Source organism: Dendropsophus ebraccatus, chromosome 2 (genome assembly GCF_027789765.1).
Source record: "Dendropsophus ebraccatus isolate aDenEbr1 chromosome 2, aDenEbr1.pat, whole genome shotgun sequence".
Taxonomy (NCBI): Eukaryota; Metazoa; Chordata; class Amphibia; order Anura; family Hylidae; genus Dendropsophus; species Dendropsophus ebraccatus.
In genome coordinates, this window is record NC_091455.1 from 31668916 (window position 1) to 31679589 (window position 10674).

Here is a 10674-nt window from a genome sequence, read left to right on the forward strand (position 1 = left end):
TGTGGGGTATTTCTGTACTCGGGAGAAACTGCGCTACACATTTTTTGTCTTTTTTTGCCTCTTATCCCTTTAAGAAAATGAAAAATTGAAGGCTAGAACAACGTTTTAGTGTAAAAAATAAATTTTTCTTTTTTCACGCCATATTGTTCGGAAAATCTGTGAAGCACCTGTGGGGTCCAGATGCTCACCGCACCCCTTGTTACATTCCTTGAGGGGTGTAGTTTTCTAAATGGTGTCCCTTTAGGGGTGTTTTTTAGGTTTTGACACCCCAGAGCCTCTGCCAACCTGAAGTGGTACAGTCAAAAATGACCAAATATAACGGAGGCGTTGAAATTCACTAGGCGCTCCCTTATATCTGAGGCTTGTGGTTGCGTCAAATAGCGCAATAGGGCCACATATGGGGTATTTCTATAAACTGCAGAAACGGGGCAATAATTATTGGGGTGCATTTCTCTGGTAATAGGTTTATAATTATGAAAAATATTGGATTACAATAAAATCTCTGCACAGAAAATTAAAATTTTCAAATTCCTTACACACTTGGCTTTTATTTCTGTGACTCCCCTAAAGGGTTAAAACACTTTCTGGATGTGCTTTTGCAGAGTTTGGGGGGTGCAGTTTCTGAAATGGGGTGCTTTGTGGGGCTTTCTAACATACAGGCCCCTCAAATACACTTTAAACCTGAACAGGTCCCTAAAAATATCTGATTTTGAAATTTTACTGAAAATTTGGAAATTTGCTGCTAATGTTTTAAGCTTCCTATCGTCTAAAAAAAATGAAAGATAGTTTAATAAATGCTGCCAACATAAAGTAGACATGTTGCTAATGCTATTTAATATATAATTTATGTGGTATAACCACTTTCTGTATACGCAAAGAAGTTTCAAAGTTGGAAAAATGCATTTTTTCACATTTTTTCACATTATTTGGGTTTTTTTCATAAAGATTTGTTATGAGTATCGACTCCAATTTACCAGAAATGTAAAGTACAATATGTCACGAGAAAACAATCTCAGAATCAGCCGGATAGGTAAAAGCATCCCGAAGTTATTAATGACTAAAGTGACACTGGTCATATTCATAAAATTTGTCTCTGTCATTAAGGCCATTTCAGGCTCTGTCCTTAAGGGGTTAATGTATGCAGTTTGTGTTTGTTCCTTTCTTGATTAAAGTTATCTACTGTGGCTGATTATAATGTGGGTGGTTCGAACGAACGATATAACGATTTTTCGCACGATTATCCCATGTAATAGGGCCCTTAGTGTCTCGTAAGCTATACTGTGGGTTGCCGTAGTTTTGCCCAGAAAACTACTTTAAAGAAGAGACCAACAATGATGTATTATGTACCACAGAACTATATCATAACACATGTCAAATGCCATCACAATGGATAGCTGATTCCAAGTACAATATCCATTCTATGACCCAAGTTAAGATATAAACAACATGTATAAAAAATGACTTACCCTATCTAGATGGTATAGATTTCCTACACTCCTTCATACACTATATCCCAATGTTCCTGATACCTGTTGGAGATGTGGTTCAGAACAGGGCTCTATGCTTCACATTTGGTGGACATGTGCTCGTCTACAGCCATTCTGGGAGCAGGTGATTGCCCTGACTAATGGTGTGTTTACACAGGCAGATTTATCTGACAGATTTTTGAAGCCAAAGCCAGGAACAGACCATAAACAGGGAACGGGTCATAAAGGAAAGACTGAGATTTCTCCTTTTTTCAAATCCATTCCTGGTTTTGGCTTCCAAAATCTGTCAGATAAATCTGCCTGTGTAAACGCACCATAAAGCAGTCACTTCTGTCCAACTTTCTAGCGACCCTGCGGTACTGCTATTATTGATGTTGCCAGGGACAATTAAGGCCTAGAAGAAATCGCTGGTTCGGTTTCTCCTCTCAGCTGCTTATGCTGTCATCTCTCGGCATTGGAAATGTGCTGATGTCCCTACAGTGACGGAGTGACTGACAGAGGTGATGGTGATGCATCGTATGGAGGAGTTAAGAGCAGTGTTGGAAGGTGATCTGCGGAAAACGGCCATATTGTGGCTACCTTGGTCTACTTTTCTGGACTTACCAGAATATAGTAGATATAATTCCCGGTCTGTACTTTATTTGGGTCCTTCTGTGTAGCATGTACCGTGAATCCTCTTTTTGGGCTTGGAAGGGCTGAATTGGCTCTTTTTCTCTTCTCTTTTTAAGTCTTTTTATATTTCTAGTACTGTGATATGATCCGTTAGAACTCGAATTGCTGTTATATTATCAATTCGGTTCTCAGTGGACTTTGATGATGTTTCTATATTTCTATGTTCACCAGCCGTACATTGGATGATGACGTTGGACTTTCAATAGCTACTGGCTTCTGTAAGTCTCTCAAGGATGTGTTTTTCTTGTTTCCTACTTGCTGCATCCACTGTACCCCCTCTTCCTTTTCTGATATGTCACAGTATCTTTCTTTGTATTTTTGTAAAACTTTTTCGATAAAACGTTGAATAAGAAAAAAAAATTGCTTACTCATGGGTGATGCCATAGTAATACTGATCCCCAAAATGTATTTTATGTTATAGATGTTTCCTCAGGATAGGTGATATGGCATTGGTGCTCTTGGGTTTATAAAAGGGAATTTTCTGCTGAGACTTGAACTGAATGAGCTCTAAGCTGCAGTATCCAATCTTGGCCACTACACAATGGATGGAGCTGTCTGCTTCCTGCTCTTCTCACTGTGTACACCTGCAGCACAGCTCTGGCAAACAGCTGATTGGTGGTGGCGCTGGGTATTAGACCTTCACCCAGGATCTGTTATTGATTATCTTTATTGAGGATAGGCCATCAATAAATTTTCCCTGCAGATTCGACTTGAGGAACTTGTGATACTTATACCACTGGGTGTAGTCATCATGGGAGATAAACCTAAGAATGTAAACTAAGACTAGACAGTCTAAGAATGTACCAGTGTACCATAAAAATCTGGCACAACTTAAAGGGGTTATCCAGCGCTACAAAAACATGGCCACTTTCCCCCTACAGTTTGGGTGGGGTTTTAAAACTCAGTTCCATTGAAATAAATGGAGCTTAATTGCAAACTGCACCTAAACTGGGGACAACAGTAGGGGGAAAAGTGGCCATGTTTTTGTAGTGCTGGATAACCCCTTTAAGGTTGTGGTTTAAAAAGTAGTGCTTTTTGTGAGCATTTAAGCGACATGCCTTTTACCAGAGTCACACCCACTTTGTAATAAGTCACACCTCCTTGTTCAGAATGGCAAAAAAGTATTATGTGGTGTAATTCATGTAAGCCATTTCATTTGGTGCAGGAAGTTTTGGCTATGTCGCTACATGTAATTTTACCATGCAGCACAACGTATGATCATAGACTTGGGGGTAATTTACGGAGTAGGGGTACTAATGCAAATGCATCAGGATTTTGGTGCGTTTTTGGCATTTTTACCACTCTTGTTAACATTTTTTCATCTGATCTGAAGAGCGGTTGTGACCTAAGTAAAGAGGCGTGACTTGTTGTGGAAGGGGCTTTACACCAAAATTAGCTCCAAATTCTGGCTCACATTTAACCCAACAGTTGATCTAATCTTAGACTAGACAGTCTTAATCTTCGGATTCACCAGATTTATCCATCAGCCTATTATGCTGTAATAAAGTCTGTCCGTCCAGGCTTGCACTGTCTAAGAATTACACAGCCTAAGTAAATCTTGGCCAGTATGCCCTTTGATGTTTCCGCCATCAGTATGCCTCAGTACAGCCCTACTAGCCATGGCTTCTAGGCCACTGAGAGTAGAAGTCATGTCTTAGACTTTTCAGCCCAAGACTAGTGGAACTAGTGGAACGCTAAATCCGAAGGCATCCATTTTCATGGCACAGAATGGCTTCTATTACTGGCTGCACACGACAGGTGGACTATAATTATAGCCAAAATGGTTCTGTATCAGTTACGAGCACAAATATAAGTTACATGTCACGGGGTCACTAGGGTCGCTTGTATGCAAAAAAAACAGCTCAATGAGTACTTTATGTATGGCACCAATTCAACTGACATTACATAGGCTCCCTCTGTGCACATGAACTGCAGCCAGTGCCATACATGGTTCCTTAGAATGGGGTCTGGTTTCATCATGATGGTCATCATTGTGTTCATACTGTATATCCTGTGACATATGACAGAATCTGTTATGGAGTGTGACCAGCCTAAGGGCCTCATTACAGCAGCCGTTTTTTACAGGGTTTTGCCCAAAGTAATGGAATCAGCGATCAGCCGATGAATGAACAATTGCTTGTCAGTTTATCACCCAATTCCAATGTGCTTAAAAATGATTGGAGATTGTCTGCCTGTGTAAGGGCCTGTTCACACTGAGCAAAAGAAGTGGGCTCAGCTTGAATTTCCACCTCTTTTGCTAAGTGTGAACGGGCCCTAACAGCGGATGTGCAGGCAATGGCTGATTAAAGCAAAGGGCTGTACAAATGATCTAGCAATCATTCATGCAACCCTGGCTGCACGATTACTGAGTTGTGTAATACGCTTAGTAGATGAGTGCCCATCTACAAGACCAAGACTTGTTTACTTAAAGGGGTTCTACCATCTGCCGAGAGTTCAACTTGGCATCGCTGCATCTTTGCTCACTTCCTGGTTCGGAGCAAGGGAGCCGTGGGGGAAGCAAGGACAGGGTACAGAGGTGCTCGGATGGACCTGGGCATGCTTGAGTTCAGCTCATCTCTACTATCTAAGAGAGATGAGCTCATCTCTACTGCCTTTTACACACACAATTAAATCGCTTAATCGCTCGTTCAGAAAGGGCAAGTGATGATTTTTTGTTTTAACCCCTTCGTGACCAGGCTAATTTTCGTTTTTGCGTTTTAATTTTTTCCTCCTTGTGCTTAAAAGGCCATAGCAGTTGCATTTTTACACCTACAGACCCGCATGAGCCCTTATTTTTTGCGTCACTAACTGTACTTTGCAATGACAGGCTGAACTTTTGCATAAAGTATGCTGCGAAACCAGAAAAAAATTATATGCGCAGTGGAATTGAAAAAAAAAAACAATTCTTTTTCTTTGGGGGGGGGGGGGGGGTTGTTTTTACGCCGTGTGTCCTATGGAAAAACTGACATGTAACATATGTTCCTCAAGTCGTTACGATTACAACGATATATAACATGTATAACTTTTATATTATGAGATGGCTTGTAAAAAATTCAAACCATTGTTACCGAATATATGTTCCTTAAAATCGCTCCATTCCCAGGCTTATAGCGCTTTTATCCTTTGGTCTATGGGGCTGTATGAGGTGTCATTTTTTGCGCCATGATGTAACTTACTATCGGTACCTTGATTGCGCATATACGACTTTTTGATCGTTTTTTATTACAATTTTTCTGGATTTTATGCGACCAAAAATGCGCAATTTTTTCATGTTTCTTTATTTATTTATTTATTTATAACATGGGAAAAGGGGGGTGATTCAAACTTTTATTAGGGGAGGGGGCTTTTTATTAATAACATCACTTTTTTAAAAACTTCTAGTATAAGTGCACTGATCACTCATTGATCCATGCTGTATATAGTTATACAGCATAGATCGATGAGATAGGCACTCGTTTGCTTTTGGCTGCTGCAGCCGAAAACAAACGAGTGCCGAGTCGGGGACGGCAGCAGTAACGGAGATCTCTCCGCCGCTAGACACCAGGGAAGAGCTGCATCCGGTAATCGGATGCAGCTGTCATCTCTGACAACTGCATCTGATTACCTTATTAGTGGGCACGGCGATCGGACCGTGCCCGCTAATAGCCGCAGCCCCGGGCTACATGAGGCACCTGGGACCGCGGCGGTTCAGAGCGGGGTCGCCGCACGGCCCCGCACTGAACGCCCGCACCCGCGCGAGGACGTACAGTTACGTCCTCGTGCGGGAAAGGGTTAAAAGACAAGAAGATAGTTTGCTATGAAAAGTCGTTAATGCGACCATATTCTTTGAATATTCGTAACAGCGTTCGTATGTACTGTGAACGATAAGTGTTTACACTGAAAGACTTGAGAACGATTAACAATGATTTCGAAGCCAGTTCAATAGATGCGATAAACGCCATAAGAAATACTGTAATGTTCGTTCCTAGTTAGATTGTTGCCAACACTTACACTATGAGATCATTGCCGATCGATTTAACAATTTTTTTCTCAATAATCTTCCCGTGTAAAGGGCTCTTCAGAGATGTTGCTTAGGATCATGTAAAGGCCCTATCACACAGGGTGTTTATCAGGCAAACAGGCCAACATCAGCCTGTGTAATAAGGCCAATGATCAGGCAGTGAATGAGCCCTACTATCCTGAGTGTCGGACTGGCCCCCAGCTTTAGAACCTGCACTAACACTGACTGACATGTCATTTCTCACTGGTTCTTCATTGGTGGGCCCCCAGGATCGTTTCTTCTGGTGGGCACCAGATACCCAAGACTGACTATTCTGTAGATAGATTTCTCAGATGGGATTATCACTTTAAGAGTTTATCTAGCCTTATATAATTGTGGAGTTTTTCTAAAATTATTATTATTTTTCTGGTTTTCGTTTTGGCAATTACTTTAGTTTTTCAATTACTGCAAAATAATTATTGTTCTTAATATTATATCTCTTACATTTATTAGTCGGCGATAACTGATATATAGTTTTTATATTATAACTCAGTGTAGATTTTTTTGATAAAGGGGTAGCCCGGAGGAATAAATCTTTATTTTAAATAAACTGGTGCAAGAAAGTTATACAGATTTAGCTCCTATTTAGTATTTTAGTCTTCCAGTACTTATCAGTTGCTGTATATCCTGCAGAAAGTGGTGTTTTCTTTCCACTCTGACACAGTGCTCTCTGGTAATAGGCAATAGTTAGCTAAAATTTTTTAAAATTTCTGCCGCTGCCGCACACCTGACCTGTCGCTGAAGGTGAGTATTCTGTGGAGGTCCAGGGAGAAGTCTTATTTCTGTCACCCTGAAAATAAGACATAGGGGGAGATTTATCAAACTGGTGTAAAGTAGAATTGTCTTAGTTGCCCCTAGCAACCAATCAGATTCCACCTTTCATTTTTCAAAGAATCTGTGAGGAATGGAAGGTGGAATCTGATTGGTTGCTAGGGGCAACTAAGACAATTCTACTTTACACCAGTTTAATAAATCACCCCCATAGTGCCTGTTTTGGAGGGGGGAAAAAATATAAGGCACCCTTTTTAATTTCGGGGAATCACAGTAGTTGTAGTTTGGAAAGTTTTGGCCATTTCCTATTTTTGTATTGTAAATAGAGATTTATAAACAGCTCTGAAATGTTACAGCGCTGAAGAGACTTTGAGGAGCAGTCTCTGTTCCTCTGATAAGGAACATCTAGAAGATTTAGGGTCTGAACACAAGCCAGCTGATGGCAATGATACTTTAACTGCTGGTTTAGATGATGACTGTGACTATAACGAACGCCTCATAAAAAGAGCATCAAAAAGCAGAGGAGGCAGCATAATTCCATAAGTGGCAATGAAAAAGACATTGCTTGTACCAGGAGTGATGTGCCAGGGGTCAGTACTAACCAAACTGCAGTGGAAGAAGCGTAAAACAGAGTGAAAAAATTATCCAAGTATCAGTAATGGGATGTAGAGATATCAAAGTCATAGTGCTCTCTGCTGCCACCTCTGTCCGGGTCAGGAACTATCCGGAGCAGCAGCAAACCCCTAAGCCAGTGGTCCTCCAGTTGTTGCAAAAATACAATTCCCATCATGCTTGGACAGCCAAGGGGATATTATATCCTCTATAAGGCTGCCTTCACACCTACCGGATCCACAGCGGATCTCACTTCTGCGGATTCGAAGCGAAAACCGCTGCGGATCCGGTACCATTCACCCCTATTATTGCACATATTCGCAGCGGGATTGACATCCCGCTGTGAATATGTGCTTTAACCCCTCGCTGTCCGCAGCCTCGCCACCGCATCCCCCATCCCCGGCCGCATCCAGCAGCCCGCATCCCCCCATCCCCGGCCGCATCCTGCAGCCCACCGCCGAGAGCATAAAGTACTTGCTCGGCGGCATGTACTGTATGCTCTCGGCGGCGGGCTGCAGGATGCGGGCGGGGATGGGGGGATGCGGCGGCGGGGCTGCGGACAGCGAGGGGTTAAAGCACATATTCACAGCGGGATGTCAATCCCGCTGTGAATATGTGCTATCATAGGGGTGAATGGTACCGGATCCGCAGCGGTTCTGGCTTCCAATCCGCAGAAGTGAGATCCGCTGTGGATCCGGTAGGTGTGAAGGCACCCTAACACACACTCTCTATAATAACAGCATGGAACTGAAAAGGTAGGAAGTGAATCTTTCAGCAGCAATCTATGCTCCAATCTGCTGACAAAGTTAGATAGCTGGGCAAGGAGACACGTGATGCCTTCCACATATCTGCCTGTGCTTCCATAGCTTAGAAAAATGCTTTTATTCTCTGGTGCAAAATGTCAAATTTTCAAAGCTCCTAAATTGCTGGATGCTTAAAAGTGAAGTCCAGCGAAAACTTTTATTAAAGTATTGCATTCCCCCCCCCCCCCCCCCCCCCCAAAATATATACAAATCACCAATATACACTTATTACGGAAAATGCACATAAAGGGCTTTTTTCCCTGCACTTACTACTGCATCAAGGCTTCACTTCCTGGATAAAATGGTGATGTCACTTCCTGGATAACATGGTGATGTCACTTCCTGGGTAACATGGTGATGTCACGACCCGACTCCCAGAGCTGTTCGGGCTGTGGCTGCTGGAGAGGATGATGGCAGGGGGACACTGAGGGACACAGGGCACTGGAGGGACACTAAGCATCCCTCTGCCATCATCCTCTCCAGCAGCCACAGCCCGCACAGCTCTAGGAGTTGGGTCGTGACATCACCATGTTATCCAGAAAGTGACATCACCATTTTATCCAGGAAGTGACATCACCATGTTATCCAGGAAGTGACATCACCATTTTATCCAGGAAGTGAAGCCTTGATGCAGTAGTAAGTGCAGGGAAAAAAGCCCTTTATAAACATTACCTGTAATAAGTCTATATTGGTGATTTGTATAACTTTTGGCAGGCAATACAATACTTAAATAAAAAATTTCACCGGACTTCTCCTTTAACCCTTTAAGGTCGGGCCAATTTTCGTTTTTGCGTTTTCGTTTTTTCCTCCTTATGCTTAAAAGGCCATAGCACTTGCATTTTTCCACCTAGAAACCCACATGAGCCCTTATTTTTTGCATCACTAATTGTACTTTGCAATGACAGGCTGAATTTTTGCATAAAGTAACCTGCGAAACCAGAAAAAAATTCACCCTGGGGTAAAACTGACTTGTTGTGCATGTTCCTCAAGTCGTTATGATTAAAATGATATATAACATGTATAACTTTCCTTTTATCTGATGGCCGGTAAAAAATTCAAACCATTGTTAACAAATATATGTTCCTTAAAATCGCTCCATTCCCAGGCTTATAGCGCTTTTATCCTTTGGTCTATGGGGCTGTGTCAGGTGTCATTTTTTGCGCCATGATGTGTTCTTTCTATCGGTACCTTGATTGCGAATATAAGACTTTTTGATCGCTTTTTATAAAAAAATTTCTGGATTTGATGCGACCAAAAATTCGCAATTTGGCACTTTGGGATTTTTTTGCGCGTACGCCGTTTAACCTACGAGATCAGGAATGTGATTAATTAATAGTTCGGGCAATTACGCACACGGTGATAGCAAACATGTTTATTTTTTTATTTACTTTTATTTAAAACCTGGGAAAAGGGGGGTGATTTAAACTTTTATTAGGGTAGGGGGCTTTTTACTAATAACAATACTTTTTTTTTTTTACACATACACTTGTACACACACTTCTAGTATATACACTTTGATCCCTCATTGAGATCTTTGCTGTATACTTATACAGCAAAGATCAATGAGATCAGCACTCGTTTGCTTTCAGCTGCTGCAGCCGAAAACAAACGAGTGCCGAGCCGGGATCAGCGCCATCTTGAAGCGGCCCCCGGACGGCACCAGAAACGGAGATCGCTTCTCCGGGACAACGTCCCGGAGGAGCGATCTCCCCCACTAGACGCCAGGGAACGGCTGCATACGGTAATCGGAGGCAGCTGTCTCCGATTACCTGATTAGCGGGCACGGAGATCGGACTGTGCCCGCTAATAGCCGCGGTCCCGTGCTACACGTGGAACCCGGGATCGCGGCGGTACAGAGCGGGGTCACCGCGCAGCCCGGCTCTGAACACCTCCTGGGGACATATGACGTATGGGTACGTCATATGTCCCTAAGAAGTAAAAGCAACTCTGTACCCACAAACCCCCCCAAACCGCTTGTACCTTCACATAGTTGCTTTTAATCCAAGATCTGTCCTGGGGTCTGCTGGGCAGGTGATGCAGTTATTGTCCTAAAAACAACTTTGAAACTTGCAGCCCTGTGTCAAATTGGTGTGGACTAGAGTGTCTATGCCCTAGGGTTGCACCACCCCTCCATCCTCCCTCATCACTAGGAACACCCCTGGGCAGGATTTTTCCTATTCATCATTTGTGTGAACACTACACATATGCCTTACCGATCCAGCTCATGTGCAGTGTTCACCAGGGCTGTGGAGTCGGAGTCGTGGAGTCGGAGTTGGAGCTAGTTTTGGCT